Source organism: Pan troglodytes, chromosome 4, assembly GCF_028858775.2.
Source record: "Pan troglodytes isolate AG18354 chromosome 4, NHGRI_mPanTro3-v2.0_pri, whole genome shotgun sequence".
NCBI lineage: Eukaryota > Metazoa > Chordata > Mammalia > Primates > Hominidae > Pan > Pan troglodytes.
In genome coordinates this window covers 28,263,871-28,283,638 of record NC_072402.2, presented here as the reverse complement: position 1 = coordinate 28,283,638, position 19,768 = coordinate 28,263,871, and the positions used below count along the sequence as shown (strand labels likewise).

At 35.4% G+C, this 19,768-nt stretch overlaps 1 long non-coding RNA gene across 1 annotated transcript in view; it reads right to left on the bottom strand.

The window, feature by feature from the left end:
* Window positions 1-19,768, bottom strand: part of LOC107974628 (uncharacterized) — a 194,422-nt gene that overhangs the window by 9,619 nt on the left and 165,035 nt on the right. The window lies entirely within an intron of this gene.

The following is a 19,768-nucleotide window of genomic DNA, read 5'->3' as shown; positions in this document are numbered from 1 at the left end:
AAATAAAGGTGTACAATTTTCATGTTTCTTTCCTCAATCTCTAGTCTAAAAGAAGTGTGCAAAAGAGTTAGTCTAAAAATGTTTCAATACTGGTTTTGATCCAAATGAATGAAAAGTATCTCTATTCATTTGAATGAGGAACACTGTCATAACAAATATTTGAAAGGAGATAGGAAGTGTAAGGCCCTTTCAAAAAAGAAGACAAAAACACTTCTAAATACAGTAAGAAATGCTGGTTATGATTTATTTTCCAAAACAGGAATAGTTCCCAATATAATTCTCATATTATTAATCATTTCCTTGGGCAACTTTGCATTCATTTCTAGAAATTTTAGGAGTAAATTTCAAAAATTCCCACCAAATTGAAAATACTGGAATCTCATATATGTTTCATTGCTTATGTAATCTTTTTCATTGGTAATGTACTTGAGGCACATTTCTGATCTGGTTATTCTTAAGAACTATTTATTTTCTATTATGAAAGCAATGTCACTATCACAGTACTGCTGATCTTGCTTTGTAAGGAATTTATACATTTGTGGCTGAGAAGGAACTATACAGTTGGTCAACTGTTTGTTGTATATTCATGTATTATCCAAATGATGACATAATGAGGTAATCACTTGATTGTTCTGTGGCCATTGCCTGCCTTCCTTTGTGTGACTGATTTTTTTTTAAGAAGTACAAAGTAATAGTCAAAGTGATTTTCTTCTTTCAAGAAAACTTTAGTTTGTAAACTTGCGAAGATTTTTAAAACTGGAAAATCCTCTGGTGTTGACTTAGGTATGCTACATTTTTATGCTGTGAATATATGTATCACTTAAAATATACCCCTTTAAACACGGGAATATTATTAGTCTCATGAAGGCAAACAACACTCAGCAACAATCCTTGAACTATAAAATTTAAAAGTACAAAAACTGAAAAAATTACGTGAAACTAAGGAGTAAATTCTGGTTCCAAATATAACTGTCAGGAAATGTGAAGTGTAGCTTTTGAGAACTCAAAAGATGAAAATCAAGCTAATCTGAAAACATTTGTTGCATTCTATAATATCAAATGAATTGACACATATTCACTAAAAATTCCCCAAATAAAAAATTCAGTTAATCTTTGGAGGGAGAGATTTCTCACCTACTTACCTACCCACCCACCACACTCTTGGTATTTATGCACACATATACACAAATAAGGGTAGTGAAAAAGGATCAGATCAAAATTATGTGAAGTAGCCCGTATAGAATCAGTGATCATCTATACTCAATCTTTGTGAAGTAGATATTTGGAGAGAGTGAGAGAAGGTGACTGGAGGTGGACTCTGCTCTCTAAAAGTCACAATTTTAAAACTCATTAAATAAAGCTCAGAATACTGTACAAGACTGGTATATATTGCAAATGTTCTTTGGTACTCTTATCCTATGTGATAGCAAATAGCCATGCTTCTCATAGACCATGACTATCTCTTTCATTCAACCACATTCATTGAGTACTTACTCTTTTTAAAAGACCAGATATGTACAGATGTATAAAAGAGGCTCTTTAACCTCATGTCACTTGGAGTCCAAAAACTGGTTAGGATGAAAGGAGAGGTTTTTCAAAGGCAAAATTCCCCTGACACTTAGAGGTGGAAGTTCTTTAACCTGAATGATATATAATTCATAGTTTCTCCTACGGGGAAAAAAATAAACAGGAAATAAGGAAAAACTTTTTGAAATATTGTGGCACCTTTATCACTACTAAACACGTGATAATTCTAGAATAATCTGATACAGAGGTGGAAATTAAGCTTGCTGACATTTTTCTAAAAGAATTGCCTGAATGAAGGTGGGGAAGGTAAAGGAAATGATAAATCTGATGAAAAAGTAATAGACTCTATTCTTCAACCAAATGTGAATCATTTATCTGTCACACACTTTTTTCAAGTAAACCTCCTAATTAGCATGAATAATTAGAAACAGGATTTGCATATTTTCTTTCAAAGAACAAATTGTGGCTTACCATCTTGATATCCCAACAAAGTATATCTAACCTAACTATTAAAATATTGTGAAGATTTCTATAAATAAAAACATTTATTATGGTCAGATTTTCAAAGTCAAAATAAAGTGACTGTCTAGTGTGTTTGAGGATATTTGGAGAGTTCTATTTGGCTGGCTACAATTCAATTCAGTATAAACTTGCTAAGAATGTTGGACTCATAAAACACAAAAAAATGCTAAAATCATTCTTACCTAACAATTATTTGCCAGGTTTATACAGATGACTTCCTCAACTTTCCTTTGCACCAGTTTTTCATAAATATGGTGATCATCCTCTAATTCCAGTATTCACATAAGTTGTTCTCTTTGCATATATCACATTTCAATATTAAAATTCAACTGTTTATTAAAGAAAGAGCAACAAGGCCAGGTGCAGTGGCTCACACCTGTAATCCCAGCACTCTGGGAGGCTGAGGTGGGTGGATCACCTGAGGTCAGAGGTTCAAGATTAGCCTGACCAACATGGTGAAACCCCATCTCTACTAAAAATACAAAAATTAGCTGGGTGTGGTGGTGCACACCTGTAATCCCAGCTACTTGGGAGGCTGAGGCATGAGAATCTCTTGAACCTAGGTGGCAGAGGTTGCAGTGAGCTGTGATCACGCCATTGCACTCCAGCCTGGGTGACAGATTGAGACTCTTTCAAAAAAAGAAAGAAAGAAAGAGAGAGAAAGAAAGAGCAAATTTCAGAAAGTGATTTAAAAATAAATGATTGACCGCCCCCCCACCCCCCGCCACACACACACACTACATTAATATTTGGTATACGTTATATTGCTTGAAAGAAGATAATATGATATTTTTTATTTTCCCTCTATTTTAATGACAGTTTCTTTCTGCTCTCTTTAGGGAAGAGAAAAACTCAAGTTATTTCTCTACAGAAGAAACCTAAATGTTAAGTGTGATACTGAACTGATAAACTGAAGTTGCCAAAGTGGTTAGTAAATGAAAGGAAGGAGAAGCAAAGGAAAGTCTTAGCTTCTAACTCTGTTCCATGCTAAACTAGCATACTCACCTATCACCACACCAGATATAAGCCAAACCTTTGAGGTGAGATATAATTCCCTTCATGATCTCAGATGAGGAAGCTGAGATTCAAAAAGATCAAAATCTGGCCAAAGACACATGGCTAAAAGGAGGATTAAAACCCTGAATAAACCTTGACTAGAATCCACCAAACCATAGTCTGAAGGAAACTGATTCTGAATCAGAGAGTTTGGAAATTAAAGTTGAATAACCATCATAAAAAGATGCAATTTTGGTTTCAACAAAGACATTTGGCTGAAGACAGCAAACAACCAAGGGTCTGCTCAAGAATCTTTGAAGTTAATTTCTAGAAAAAAACAAAAAACAAATAAAAAAAAAACAGAGTCTATACATATTTTGCCATTCATGGTTTTCCCATTTCTGCCATACATCAACTGTGAATATAGGAATGGTTTCAAAGCCTACCTCAAAGTGGTCCTAATTTAAAGATAGATTGATTGGTCTGGCTCCTTGGCTTATTTACAGGGTTCTACTGTTATCTGATGAAGTCAGGTTCACTAAAGATTTGTGAAAAATGAACTGCTTTTACAGTGCGAATCCCTTACCTCACCTTTCTCCACCCCAAATCCAAAGGTTTCTTTGGGTCTGTCTCCAGGTAGCCTACATATACCTGAACCATAAACTCCCACCAGTTCTATCTCTGGGAACCAACATCAACAAGGAAGTATCACTAGATTGTCTAGAAAATTCTGTAGAAAAAGAGGGCCAGAGAAAGGAGCTGACTAGGTCTTTATCATAAAACATTCTAGTGAGGATAATAAATGACAGACATATACTTGGGATCAAGGTTAGAGTTATCTAGCTGGCTTAAAGGCTCTGGGTTTTATTTAATGAAGGAAAACATCAACATTTCCCAAGAGGAGTTTATTTTAAGTGTTATTCAGGTGTATTTTTGCAAAATTCCCCTTTCTATGGTGCAACTATCATATACATATTTAAATAACAGACTGTTAACCTTTTAAACCTGTGTGGTCCTTTTACATATAGGTGAAGTAATTACAAAGTTACAAATAATATTATCATGTATCTGTCGAGTTTATGTGGGTTTCCCTCGAAGAAGGAAAGATTCCATTTATTAATCTGGAATCAATCCCCTTCTTTCTACTCAGGGTTTGTGGTAATGCCCAGTGATGAATATCATAGCTGGCATCTTAGATAAAATGTTCTTTCTGAACAACACCCAAATATGCTTAAAATTGCAGATGACAGTTGTAAGCTTTTTTGCCTGCTTATCTGTCTGCCTTCGATGTGATCCTAAATTAGGCATCAGAAGGTGTAGAGTTTAATACAGATTCCGGGCACAATATACCTTCTCACAATTAGTTGAAAGTGCTGTTTTGTAATTAAAGGGTGAAGTGGGGCATGATGAACATATGGAAAAGGAGACCCTTAATAAGTGATGGAGCCTTCAAAAGAAATTGCTAATTAGTATGCATTTGATGTGCACTATACCAATTTTAAGACTTTGCCTTGAATAAATTGCTATGTTGGGTGTTCGAAGGAGTGGTGAGATTAGCATTTACAAAGGGGGCAATTTTCTGTCTTCTTGACTCTGTTAAATGGAGGAAATAACTTCCAAGACTGGAGCAGTAGTTAGCCCATCAATCATTCTCACAGCTGGAAACTGGGGATCCCAAATGCAGAGATCAGTTAATCCGTCAGCTAATAAGTTCATAGTGGCACCATATGGCGCAGGGCCACTCCACACTGGGACAAGGACAGAACTGTTTACACAGGCATGCTGCTTTCTCAGGTAGCTCCCTGCTGACAGAATCCTTTGTTCTGAAGGATCAATTTACTTTGCACAGTAAATTGACTGAATTGATCAGTTCAGAGCATATAATTGTTGGCTAATCCTGTGGAATCATGTCCCATCCATGTGAGAGGGACAAAAGGGTGCTGCCCATGGCCTGGTCTGGGGCTCCATCCTGGGGCTATTCTCGTCGGATAGGCTGGACACTGATTAAAGGACCAGTGGACAGTAGATGTGTTGTCAGCATTGACTTCAAACGCCAAAGGGAAGAGAAACCTTGCAATGCCCAGAAGGGTTTTCTGGGTGTCTTTACTCAACTGGTATCATGACTTAACTTGGAATAAAAACAGTCAGTCAAGGCAATTTAGGTGCAAATTCTTTTCAAATACATGCCTGGAAGAATGAAAAGTACTGCTCCATCTCCAAATCTAACAAGTTATTCCACTAATGCTCATTTCGAAACTTACCTTCTATTTCTTTTCAAAAAAAGGAAAGGAAGACAAAAAAAAGTTTAAGAGATATGTTCAGAAAAGTGTGGAAACTGCAATTTAAGTGTGAAACACATTTCTTAGGCATGTGCAAAAGTGGCTGAGGTATCCACTGTCATGCCTGTGTATGGGGTATGGGAAAATGCATCAGGGCTTTTGAGAGCAAATTAGAGCAAAGTCTTCTCATCCCTGCACATTAGTGTGAACCCTCGTGCTTTGTTCCATAGATGTGTTTGATCTGACTTTGTTTTTTCCTTCTCACATAAAAAATAAAAGACGAATATATAAAATGAAAAAATTCCACCAATAGAGATAAATGTTGGACATAGCTCCCTTCAACTAAAGGTTTTCTTCAAAAGTTAGTGTCAATAGAATCATTTCACATCAATGGCTTGAAAAGAGAATTGTATTCAATAGGAACTGCAGCCATTTGGAGTTGCTGAGAGGACATTTGCTTATTAAATGTCTGAACAGTAATGAACTTTATACAACTACCCAAAGAGTTTCACCAATTAGACGGCTACTAATTTCTTCACTTATTTTACTGAGAATAAATGTCTGAGATCAGTGTCATAAGGAGAAATTACAGCAAGTTTTTGGTTTGACAGAATTTGGAATCTTAGTGATTATCCCAGTTTTTCTCTTTTCTGTAAAGAGGTATGTGCTTGATGATACTTAAGCCAATAGAGAGGGGCATACCATTTAATGGTAGTTGGTATGTTTTATCATAAAAATCTAAAATTAATAATTAAAAAATATTATCAATATATCTTCCAATATTTTTATGTGTCTTAATTTTTTTCCTCTTATGGAATTTTTAATTTCCCTATTACTATATACACAGTATACAGGATTCCACAGCATTAAAAAGCAGCAAAACCAATAACCAATAAGTATTTGTGTATTTTATTTTAGGAACTACCATAGTGAGAATGAGATAAAATATAAATAATTCTGTAGAAATACTTTTAAGTTAAACTTGGGAAATTAAAAAAAAAGCGGAAACATAAATTGTATAATGAAAACATCATAAGTGGAATCTAATGTGAAAGCAGGCACTTTGCCAAACAACCCTTTTTGGGGAGCAAAACCTCTTTGTAATTTTTTGGTACAATTTTCCCTTTCAAATGTTATCAAATTGGATTCTCCCACTCCATAGATAGCATATGAGACAAGCTTTAACTCTTTCTGAAACATTCATTTGCTAATTTTCCCTTTATTTAAGTAAAATTCACCCAAGTGCATATCCTAAAGTTGACATGAGTTCCCACACTCTAAATCACCAAGATCAAATCCATTTCCTTGCTCTGTTCTGAATCTGGCCAAATCTCTGCCTCCCTCCTATCTCAGCGTTTACCATACTGCAGAGGTAATGTCAAAGTTCTTGCATTCTAAACTAAAAGACAAAACTCATAGCCATTGAAACATATGTATTTTGCATGTTCATGGTATGCTACATAGTTGGAATTGGGTAAAATTTCATACATTTAATAACTTTTAATTTAATGACTTTTTCAATATAAGTAGTAGGTTTGGAGACGTTGTACATTACATCTCACCAAAATATCATCAAGAAGTTTTCACCCATTTCTTTATTTTACATGTACTCATATTCTTCCTATTATAGATTCTCTATAATAGTTTCACTCACAATATTTGGGATTTTTCATTAATCAGAAAATAAATAATGTGCCTCACAGTTAGTGGTGATATATTCCAACTTTCAAGACTAATTTAAATTCATTATCCCAAAATCTTTACATAAAATCTTCAACATGTGTAACCTTTTTATTTTTTAAATTTGCAAAAAATTAGGACCCAAGGAAAAATATATGCTTTCTTCTCTCCTTTGTTACTGCTGACCTTCTCCTCCCTGGGCCTTTCTCAGCAAAGACAAAGGAAACTTCTCTCCTGTCTCATTATTCAACGTCCCTTTGCAGACTCTATCTCTTAAATGCATCATTAGATGTGTTTTCTTTCTTCTGTAGTCTCAGACTAAATAAATGCCTATTCAAGGGCTTTAGAAATTTGCTGTTTTTCAGAACTAGTTTTGGGTACATGGGTTGGTTAGTAGAGTTCTTCATAGACTAAGACAAGGCAAAGGTCAAGACCTAGGGTGATTCCTCTTTGCTATTGCGGCAATTTCTTTATCAATTTGCCTAAAAGTTTACTCTCAAGTTCATAATATATCCCTCTACTATTTTATCACTTAAGCAATAATTCCTATTTATCATATTATGTATTTTGCTTGTCTTCTTTATTCTTCCCTTTCCCCTAAACATAAGCCCATGAGGTTAGAGATAATTGTTTTGTCCATTTCTGTTTATCAGTATCTTGAATAGCACCTAGCACATAATAGGCCCTCAAAAACAGAGTGAGATCCTTGCACAAAATAAATATGCAAAAAGGGAACCAAATATACTAATTTCTACCAAAGAAGGTGAATTATTTTAAATATTATTTCAAGACTTTTTGCAGATTTGTTTTATATTGAGTCTGTAAATGTTTATTTTTCAGATTGTGAATTATCTGTGACTTTTAGGCATTGCTGTGGGTAAAAATGGAAACAGAAATGGTAAGAAAAAGTGAAATTCTCTCTTTTTTTAACTTGTTTTATGTCTTAATTAAATATTTGATATAATATGGAAATTAAAGGCCAATAATAGGGTTGGGGAATATTAATGCATTTAATTTTATCCATATAATAGTATTTATCTCTCACTATGAATTGTTAGGGAATTTATACTTTGTTTGAGATAAAAAGTTTAAGGTTTTAAATGTCCAATTTTTAAAAAGAACCGTCAAACAAATTTATTATGCATATAATATAATTTGCACAATTACATTTGATAGGTTACACAAGATCACTTTTCTCTAAGAGTTGTGTTCTAGCCTGTGGTGTGCTGCAGCCAGCTCTGACCAGTTCATGAGAGCTGATTTTGTGCATCTGTTCCAAAATCCACATTTAGTGGTATCAAATGGGTAGCTTGAAATTGGCTGTAGTGGAAGTATCACAAAAATTGGTAAATGCTACAAATCAGGGTTGTTAAACTTTTATGAGCTCGCCACTACCCTTATCTGAGTCTGATGAAACTGAAAGCTAGCTAGTACACGACTAAACAAAAGACAGATACAATTTCCCAATATAAAATGCTTTTTGATTCATATAAACTTCCTCACCCATCTATTTCCTCTTTTTCTATCAAGCCAAGTAATAGTCAAGTATTACTCTTCAGATGAAGAGGTTTGCCATAGCAACTACTATGTTTCCAGGTGTCCAATATGTATTTATAATATGATGAATGATGATGGTGTACAGATAATAAATCTTAATCTGAAGAAAGGGAAAAGCTGATTTGTTACTCCCTTGGAAATGCAGGATGTCAGTATGTTTGGGTTACTTTGTGCTACCTGCCTCTTCCTGGCATTTTTGTGCAGGATTATTTAGAAATGAACAGAGAAACAGGAAGTTGCTTCTGATTCATTTGCAACCGTGGTCTGAGTAGTACATTCATATCAAATGTGCTTGAGGAAACCATGAGAGTCTAATGAATTTAAAAATATCTTTAGTGGGGCAAAGAAGGCTGGCATATTTTTAAATAATTGTAAAAAGCCATGAAGGTTCAAGTTCTGGTGCTTCACCTGAGGATTATGTTTGAAGGAATTGTATAATTCCTTGAACAAGAGATAGACCATATGTTTTAATGCCTTTCTTTTTGTTTATTGTCTTAGTTTGTTTTGCAATAGTGAAATACTATAGACTAGGTAGCTTAAAAAACAAACAGTTATTTTTCATATTTCTGGAGACTGGTAGGTCCAAGATCTAAGGCTGGCAGATTCAGTGTCTGGTGAAGACCCTCTTCCTGATTAGCAGATGGCTACCTTCCTGCTGTGTGCTCACATGGCAAAGAGAAGGAGAGAAAGGGCTCCGGTCTCTTCTTCTCCTTATAAGGACACTAATCCCATCATGGAGTCTCCACCCTCATGACTTCTTTGAAGCCTAATTACTTCCCAAAGACCCCACCTCCAAATACCATCACATTGGGATTAGGGCTTCAACACAAGAATTTGGTAGGGACACATTCTGTCTATAGCATTTGTGGATGCTCCCATCTTAATGTTTTTTGAAACGTCTTCACATGTTGGTAGATTCTTGTTTAGAAAACCAGTATTATTTTATTACCTAAGTAAAAGATAATATTGTTTTCTTTTTGTGTTTAAAAAGAGTTCTAAGCTATGCAACATTTGTAAACATGAAGACACTGCCCAGTAAAATCAGATAGAGTGTTCTCAATGATTTTAATTTAAAAAATCAAGAATATTTCATTGATCTTTTAAAACACAAGAGCAAAGCAATAGGTCAATATATGAATTGTTTAATGTCTTCTATAGTCTCATAATTCTAAATATTAGAGATAACTGAGTTAATTTTAGTTCCAACAATTCATAGAGCACGTCTCGAAAAATAGGACATTGAATAAAAATCTTGACATGTATTCACTAAGGAAAGCACAAATAATCTTATTAAAACATTGATATTATCAGTTAAAGAGTTTTCATTTAGGATGACTTATCTGAGTAAGAATAATAAATGTAACCATGGAGATAAAAAGGGGCATTTATTTTACGTTCCTAAAAGTCCAACATACTTAATGTTCAAAGTCTATCTGGTCCTGAGACCGATTCATGGGATAGTGATTAGCTCTTCTCACATAGCCTCCATACTTTCCAATCTAAGAGAAAATAATTAAAAAACTGTGGCTGACTACAAGGTGCACTACAAAGAACACAAACTAGCAGTTGCTGTGACTTTCTTATAAACTAGAGATGAATAAAACAAAATAAAAATCTCTTGAATCTCAACATTTGTGACATTTATCTGTAGAATCAGCAACTGCAGTGGCAATAAATCACTATATCCTGTTCTCACAGTTAAAGTAAAAGATTGTCAATCCCTCAGGACTATCAGGACTAGTTCATCCCTGACTGCAATAGTTCACCTCATCCTCAGCCACACTCCTACCCATATGCATATACACTTACAAACAAAGATATCATAGAACCTTAATGCTGTAAAAGACTTAGAAATCATTTGACCCATAGTGAATAAGTGCAAGGCATACATAGTAATGCCTTCCACCCCAAACTACCATGCAGATACCACTAATTGACCACAGCATTCTTTCCCCCATTCCCAAACTTGGATTCCCATGATACATAGCCCAATGCTCCAGATGACAAGTACCAAATGAACAAGAATAACACATAACATGAAACCTATTTACCAATCCTAATTTTGGCAAACTCTTTCATTTTACATTTTTTTCTACATGATATTCTGAGCTAATGAAAACTACCTTCTCATCCCATGATAAAGATACAGTTGCTGAATACAAATATATTAAAAGAATTTTAAAATGTAACTGAGTTAAAAAGAGAAAAAAAAGAAATTCTCAGATCTGAGAAATGAACAAGAAACTGTTTTTGTGTTAGTTGATACCATGTTAGGCCAAGGAGCTATTTGTTTATAAATCACTGTTGACAAACACTCTGTTCTTAATATTCAAACAGGTTGAAGACATGTGACATGGGGCTCATTCAAAGTGGGTGCTGAAACAATGTATTGCTTAAGCCAGGTATCCTGGAACAACTCTGTCCTATGAAAAAGAGGAATTGTAAGACTAACCTATCGGTTTTGGTAAGCAAAAAAGAAAAACAAAGTGCCATGAGAAATAATATCTCTAACCTTCTCCATATATGTATTTGTAATCAGAATTATGCTACCTGTACCACTTGGAACATTGCAGAAAGATATTGGGGCAAACTAGTTGCAGACCAATAAAACCTCTGGGTGCCTAGAAGAAGCTAACAGAAATAGCTAAATTTGGATACTCCCAAAATCTAGGGCACAGAAACTCTCCCTTAAAAAAAATACAGCTGAAGATAAGTTTACAGTCAAAAACTACAATTCACACAGTATATGATTCACTATGAAGGTTGGCAGAGCCAAAACAGGAAAATTACCACTACAAGACCTTGGAATAATGCAGTGATTTGAAACATACCACAAAACAAGTACAGCAATTCTAAAGCTCAATAATAGAGAACACTTCTGGTATGTCTGGCAGTCTTCTAAGCATTTTCATTCATTTAATAATTTATTTATCATTGCAACAGCTCCTAAGGTAGATATTACTACTATTCTTATCCTACAGATAAGTAAACTGAGCTTATGAGTGGTTAAGTGACAGACACAAAATTACAAAGCCAGAACGTGGTGGTACAAAACTTAAATGTAGGCAATCTGCCTCTAGAATCAGTATTTTAAAACTATGCTCTACTACTATTATAGTAAGAATAAAATAACTACCATTTGTTTAGTACTTAGTATGTGACAGAAAATGCTTTAAGTGATTTTCTCATACTGGCTTATTTAATATTCACAATAAATCTACGAAGTAAGTATTATTATAATTCCTATGTTACAGAAGAGAAACTGAAGCATAGAGAGATTGTCATATTTGTTAGGGCTGCCAGGAGAAAATATCATAGACTGGGTATCTTATAAAAAACAGAAATTTATTTCTCACAACTCTGGAGGTTGGGAAGTCCAAGATCAAGGTGCCAGTAGATTCACTTCAGTGTCTGGTGAGGATTGTCTTCTGGTTCATAGAAGGCATCTTCTTGCTGCATCTTTGCATAGCAGGAAGGACAAACAAGCTCCCCTGGGCTTTTTTTACAGGAGCACTAATCCTTTTCATAAAGACTCCACCCTCATGACCTAATCACCTTCTAAAGACCCCACTTCTTAATATTTTCTCATTGGCAATTAGGTTTTAACATATGAATTTGGGGAGACATGAAAATTCAGATCATAGCAGATGTTGAGTAACTATCCCCAGTTACACAGCTAGAAGTGACAGAGTCAGTCTTTCTGGAGTTCATGTCTACTATGCTATACTATCTACCATGATGGCACAGAAAATTTGAAAGCAAAGGAGAGAAAAGGAGATTGGAAAGTAATATACCCCAAGAAGATACTAATCAAGAAGAATGTGTCACAATATACATATTAGACAAAATAGACCTCAAGTTAAAAAGCAGGGGTAGGTATATACAGAGTTATTATATAATGATAAACACATTCACTCATAAGATTTAACTTGCATGTGCTTAACAACATAGCCTCAAAACATATACAGCAGAATTAAATGGAATAACACAGAGAAATTGACTAATTTATAATAGCAATAGGAGAATTAAGAAACATTTTTCAGAAACTGAGAGGTCAAGAAAGCCAAGAATTAGTGAACTTAAAGCAACTAAAGTCCAGAGAGATATAGTAAAGAGTTTTAGTGGCATACTGCTAGATAGAGGTAAATCCAGAAAAAGTAACATTTCTTTATATTTGCATAGTTCTTTGTATTTAAAAAAATAATTTCACACATAACATGATTTTATTTTAAACCTCGAAGCATTGAGAACACTTCTGCCATGTCAGGCAATCTTTTAAGCATTTTAAATAACCTGTGTTGAGGAGACAAGGGAGTTTCCTTCCTACGTTTGTTGACAGGCAGAAGATAAAAATTTGAAAAAAGGTTATGGCAAAGGGTTATATCCACTTTTATATCAGATCTCATCACACCTCATTCTCTGCCTAGGCTCATAAACACTGACAAAAGAGAATTTTATTCTAATCACCCAAACAATTTTCACATGAGAAACATACTAGAGAAAACTTCTCTTACTTCAGAATTCTTTGATACCTTCATAATAGGGGCTTTGTAATATGGAATCAGTCTGGCTCTTTTAGGTGCAATCAAGTTACTGCAAATAGTGAAAGGAATGGAACTAGCGAAAAAGTGAGATACAATCTGCGCTCATGGAGCCTGGACTTGAAGAAGGTCATTCCAGATTTGCAACAGCACTATAGATCATGGCAGCCAGATTCAATGGAATTTTACCACTGAATCATTACCATTGATCATTAACATAACATAGTTCTCCCTTGTTCTGCGGTTACTCTTCTATTTCCTCCTCTTTTACCATCTAGATTTACTCTGCATTTTGTCTCTACATCACAACTTTCCTTCATTAAAACTCCAGTTCACATAACACTTTGGCTTTGTTGTAATCTCATGATCCTTATGATCATCTACCAATGGCCTAATACTCCCCAAATTTCCCGAATATCCCTAAAAGTGAACAGATTACTTTCAGAATACTTTTTCATCCCAGGCGACCTCATAGGTAGCTGTCTAGCTTACTGTTCACTGTCTTTGGGTCAGGCACCCACATAGTCTGCTATGGCCAATGAAGACATAGCCTCAAACATGTCAGTCAATATGGGTTTTTCCTTTTCCTGTGAAAAAACTATGGGGTTAGCATAATTGTGAGGCTTCAATAAAGAAATTTTTTTTATACAAGTTTACCTGAATTCTAAAATAAAATAGAAAACTATTTTTAAGGAAACAGAAAGCTTTTTCATATTACTACCACAACAGTCAATTCTTTTTCCACACCATAGTTATTTCTCAAGCAATAACCTGCATTACCATATTATTTTTATAGAAGACTATTAGATGCATATTGCTACCTACTAGGAAAATGAAGATTCCAAAGTTTTTTTTTTTAGGTTCACTGTGTTTAATTTACAATACAATTTTGCTTTAATGCTCTATTTTCCTAAATATAAGGAACTAAAGTAATGATGTTATAAAATTAAGTAGAATCATCTCTTGAGCTATGATTCTGTAGACCTGCTTAAAATTATAACAAGTTAAAAAATAGGAAGAATTCAATAGTGAAGCCACCTGGACTGGACCTGAAATTTTCTTTATGGGAAGATTTTTTTTATTATTATACTTTAAGTTCTAGGGTACATGGGCACAACGTGCAGGTTTGTTACATATGTATACATGTGCCATGTTGTTGTGCTGCACCCGTTAACTTGTCATTTACATTAGGTTTATCTCTTAATGCTAGCCCTCCTCCCTTCCCCCACCCCATGACAGGCCCTGATGTGTGATGTTCCCCACCCTGTGTCCAAGAGTTCTCATTGTTAAATTCCCACCTATGAGTGAGAACGTGCAGTGTTTGGTTTTCTGTCTTTGCAATAGTTTGCTCAGAATGATGGTTTCCAGCTTCCTGCATGTCCCTACAAAGGACATGAACTCATCATTTTTTATGGCTGCATAGTATTCCATGGTGTATATGTACCACATTTTCTTAATCCAGTCTATCACTGATGGACATTTGGGTTGGTTCCAAGTCTTTGCTATTCTGAATAGTGCCACAATAAACATATGTATGCATGTGTCTTTATAGCAGCATGATTTATAATCCTTTGGGTATATACCCAGTAAAAGGATGGCTGGGTCAAATGGTATTTCTAGTTCTAGATCCCTGAGGAATTGCCACACTGTCTTCCACAATGGTTTAACTAGTTTACAGTCCTACCACCAGTGTAAAAGTGTTGCTATTTCTCCACATCCTCTCCAGCACCTGTTGTATCCTGACTTTTTAATGATTGCCATTCTAACTGGTGTGAGACGGTATCTCATTGTGGATTTGATTTGCATTTCTCTGATGGCCAGTGATGATGAGCATTTTTTCATGTGTCTGGTGGCTGCGTAAATGTCTTCTTTTGAGAAGTGTCTGTTCATATCCTTTGCCCACTTTTTGATGGGGTTGTTGGATTTTTTCTTGTAAATTTGTTTAACTTCTTTGTGGATTCTGGATATTAGCCCTTTGTCAGATGGGTAGATTGCAAAAATTTTCTCCCATTCTGTAGGTTGCCTGTTCACTCTGATGGTAGTTTCTTTTGCTGTGCAGAAGCTCTTTAGTTTAATTAGATCCCATTTGTCAATTTTGGCTTTTGTTGCCATTGCTTTTGGTGTTATACTCATGAAGTCCTTGCCCATGCCTATGTCCTGAATGGTATTGCCTAAGTTTTCTTCTAGGGTTTTTATGGTTTTAGGTCTAACATTTAAGTCTTCAATCCATCTTGAATTAATTTTCATATAAGATGTAAGGAAGGGATCCAGTTTCAGCTTTCTACATATGGCTAGCCAGTTTTCCCAGCACTATTTTTTAAATAGGGAATCCTTTCCCATTGCTTGTTTTTGTCAGGTTTGTCAAATATCAGATGGTTGTAGATGTGTAGTATTATTTCCAGGGGCTCTATTCTGTTCCGTTGGTCTATATATCTGTTTTGGTACCAGTACCATGCTGTTTTGGTTACTGTAGCCCTGTAGTATAGTTTGAAGTCAGGTAGTGTGATGCCTCCAGCTTTGTTCTTTTTGCTTAGGATTGTCTTGGCAATGCGGGCTCTTTTTTGGTTCCATATGAACTTTAAAGTTTTTTTCAATTCTGTGAAGAAAGTCATTGGTAGCTTGATGGGGATAGCATTGAATCTATAAATTACCTTGTGCAGTATGGCCATTTTCACAATATTGATTCTTGCTATCCATGAGCATGGAATGTTCTTCCATTTGTTTGTGTCCTCTTTTATTTCATTGAGCAGTGGTTAGTAGTTCTCCTTGAAGAGGTCCTTCACATCCCTTGTAAGTTGGATTCCTAGGTATTTTATTCTCTTTGAAGCAATTGTGAATGGGAATTCACTCATGATTTTGCTCTCTGTTTGTCTGTTAATGGTGTATAGGAATGCTTGTGATTTTTGCACACTGATTTTGTATCCTGAGACTTTGCTGAAGTTGCTTATCAGCTTAAGGAGATTTTGGGCTTAGACGATGGGGTTTTCTAAATACACAATCATGTCGTCTGCAAACAGGGACAATTTGACTTCCTCTTTTCCTAATTGAATACCTTTATTTCTTTCTCTTTCCTGATTGCCCTAGCCAGAACTTCCAACACTATGTTGAATAGGAGTGGTGAGAGAGGGCATCCCTCTCTTGTGCCAGTTTTCAAAAGCGATGCTTCCCATTTTTGCCCATTCAATATGATATTGGCTGTGGGTTTGTCATAAATAGCTCTTATTATTTTGAGATATGTCCCATCAACACCTAGTTTATTGAGAGTTTTTAGCATGAAGGGCTGTTGAATATTTTCGAAGGCCTTTTCTGCATCTATTGAGATAATCATGTAGTTTTTGTCTTTGGTTCTCTGTTTATATGCTGGATTACATTTATTGATTTGCGTATGTTGAACCAGCCTTGCATCCCAGGGATGAAGCCAACTTGATAGTGGTGGATAAGCTTTTTGATGTGCTGCTGGATTCGGTTTGCCAGTATTTTATTGAGGATTTTCACATCGATGTTCATCACGGATATTGGTCTAAAATTCTCTTTTTTTGTGTGTCTCTGCGAGGCTTTGGTATCAGGATGATGTTGGCCTCATAAAATGAATTAGGGAGGATTCCCTCTTTTTCTATTGATTAGAATAGTTTCAGAAGGAATGGTACCAGCTCCTCCTTGTACCTCTGGTAGAATTCAGCTGTGATTCTATCTGGTCCTGGACTTTTTTTGGTTGGTAGGCTATTAATTATTGCCTCAATTTCAGAGCCTGTTATTGGTCTATTCAGGGATTCAACTTCTTCCTGGTTTAGTCTTGGGAGGGTGTATGTGTCCAGGAATTTATCCATTTCTTCTAGGTTTGATTTGCGTAGAGGAATTCATAGTATTCTCTGACAATAGTTTATATTTCTGTGGGATTGGTGGTGATATCCCCTTTATCATTTTTTATTGTGTCTATTTGATTCTTCTCTCTCTTCTTCTTTATTAGTCTTGCTAGCGATCTATCAATTTTGTTGATCTTTTCAAAAAACCAGCTCCTGGATTCATTGATTTTTTGAAGGGTTTTTCATGTCTCTATCTCCTTTGGTTCTGCTTTGATCTTAGTTATTTCTTGCCTGATGATTCCAAAGTTTTAAAGTAGATAGAGTGATTCACAAGTTCTAATATTTTTCTATTTCTTTCAAACTTAAAAGTACCAAATAGAAAATAATCAAGATAACCCACTGTAATGTTTGCCATCTATCTAGGATTTGAGATGATAATTCAGGTTGGTTTTTGAAAAATTAATTTTGTTCAGGACACACAAGTGCTAAATACAAGTTTACAAGAATGAAAACCAAGATTAACTCTGAATGAGTGATGGGAAGAAAAGTCAATGGCATGATGATTCCTGGCAAATAGCCATATCATATGTTTCTTTTCATATTGGAGTCCCTAGAGGGCAACAGATACACAGAAAATGAGTTTTGGCTGAACAATGTGTCATCATCTTGAGGCAAAGTCCAGAATAGTGATGCTATGGATGAACCATGAGTTCAAAAGACTCCAAACTGTCTAGGAACATTTCCAAAACTTTATTACAGCATTTTTGTGAGGCTATAAAAGGATGACTTTTAAAAATGTTAAAAAGAGAGACATTCTAAACTAGCATAAAATCAAACACTGCGAAAATTAGCTCTATTGCCTTCATAATTCTACTTAGGCACACACACTATAAAACTCTTTCAAATTTACCATTGATGTCTGGAAGGAAAAGGCTTTCTTTTTCATGCATTCCCTTCTGGATTTTCTGTTTTCCTGTGTTACCAAGCCCAGTCTTAAAAGAATGGCTCCTTCCCTAAACAAAGGAGGTCCCTGGCTGGTACAGCATAGCTGGACTGTCAGACACTGACAGACTGAAAAGCTACAAATCTGCAATGAACCAACAATAGGGCTCCATGACCTTTAGCACCTTCCCGAGTTGTCTGACCCCATTCCTTTGTCTTTCTTACTTTTAGTTTTGGACAAGTTACCTACAGCTCCTTCAAAGATCTGAAGTCATCTTAATGTGCTTCTGTGGAAGTTAAATTCTCAATTTCACATCCTTTTAGTGAAAGTTAAATTAATTTTTAACATATTCTTTCACCCTTTTTCTTCACCCTGTGAAGATTTTCACAGATATACACAAAGCATGGTCTTAGATTTCTGAGAACTTGTCTCCTGCTGGATATTCTCAATTCCTTCTTGTTGAAATAAGAAAATAATAATAATAATAATAATAATAATAATAAGGCTAAGCCATTCTGACAGCCTCACTAAAAAATTTTCAGTTTGCACAGTACATAGCAACAAGTGACCTGTTAAATGATGACAAATCCTTTAGATTATGGCTTTAGACCTTTAACCTTTTGACTTTAGGTTGTATCCAGGGAGCAGTCAGAGAGGAAGAATGCAATAAACTGCTTGTAATCTAGTGGTCTCAAAAGAAATTACATCAAAACCAGCTGTTACACCACTAGTCATTAAAGACTGACAACATGTTAACTAACATATGGCCATTATATTGAAAGAGACTTTCCTCCCCACCCGCTGCCAAACTACTAGAGGACTCTTGCTTCACTTAACATCAGAAAATGTGGATGCAACGAAGCAACTCAACACTTAAACTATCAATAAGAGAGTTGCATTTGGTTGAGACATGACCTCTTTATTTTAATATTTTTGAGGAATCTGGCCAATTTAGAACATTGTGGTTTAGATGTCTTGGCAGTTAGAATAACTTTTCTTTGGATTGTTAAATGTGTGTGTTTGTGTAGGATTGTAGCTGTCTTTCCTCCCACCTGCCTTTTGAAATGAAGAAAATTGATGCAGGGATTTTAATGATAAAGTACAATTCCCCAGGCAGCACTTTCTGCATTCTTTTGCTTGAAATGTTGAAGGACTTTGTGTTGGATGTCACGCCAGTCTATGTCTGACAACCAACAACATGTCAAAGCTGTGGCATAAAAGCTTGAAATGTAGTGCACATCTTTCTGGGGATTGTCATCCAGCCACACCAGCATTTAAAATATAGCAAACAGTACTGGTAGGCTTCCAAGATAAAACCCAAAATTAGTCTGGGAAGCACACAGTGGTGATTTAAAAACATGGCGTGGAAAACATGTTGCTATGTGCCTGTTACAGACACAACCTGTATAAAACAGAGAGAATGCCAAGGGCATCCAAAGAAGAGAAGATGTCTTTGCCCACCTGGGAAACCAAACATTTGAACAAGAGGGAAAAGCCAGTGACACAGCCAGAGGACAAATTCAGCAAGCAGCACCATTCCTGAGGCATCTTTATGACCTTGCTCTCTGTCAGGCAGAGTTCTGTCAGTAATCCCCTCAAACTCTTTCCGCAATTTTCTGATTTCTAGAACTAAATTCTATTTTGATTTTTTGTAGTTGAACATATTCTAAATTTTAAAGCAGATTCAGCCCAAAATTAAATATCCATTTTGGATAGAAAAAACAACTACAACCAAGATGTGATCTTATGAGGCTAACAACATATTTTTTGATCTGTAGATGCATGGCCAAGTCTTTATGCAGTGAGGGTGTTTGGAAGTTTTGTTCCTTTTTTTTACTCAAATACCAGGAATAAAAATTTGGCATGCCTTTGTTTGTTCATTCACTTGCTGCATAATTGTCAGCTGGCAGCCTACCTCAG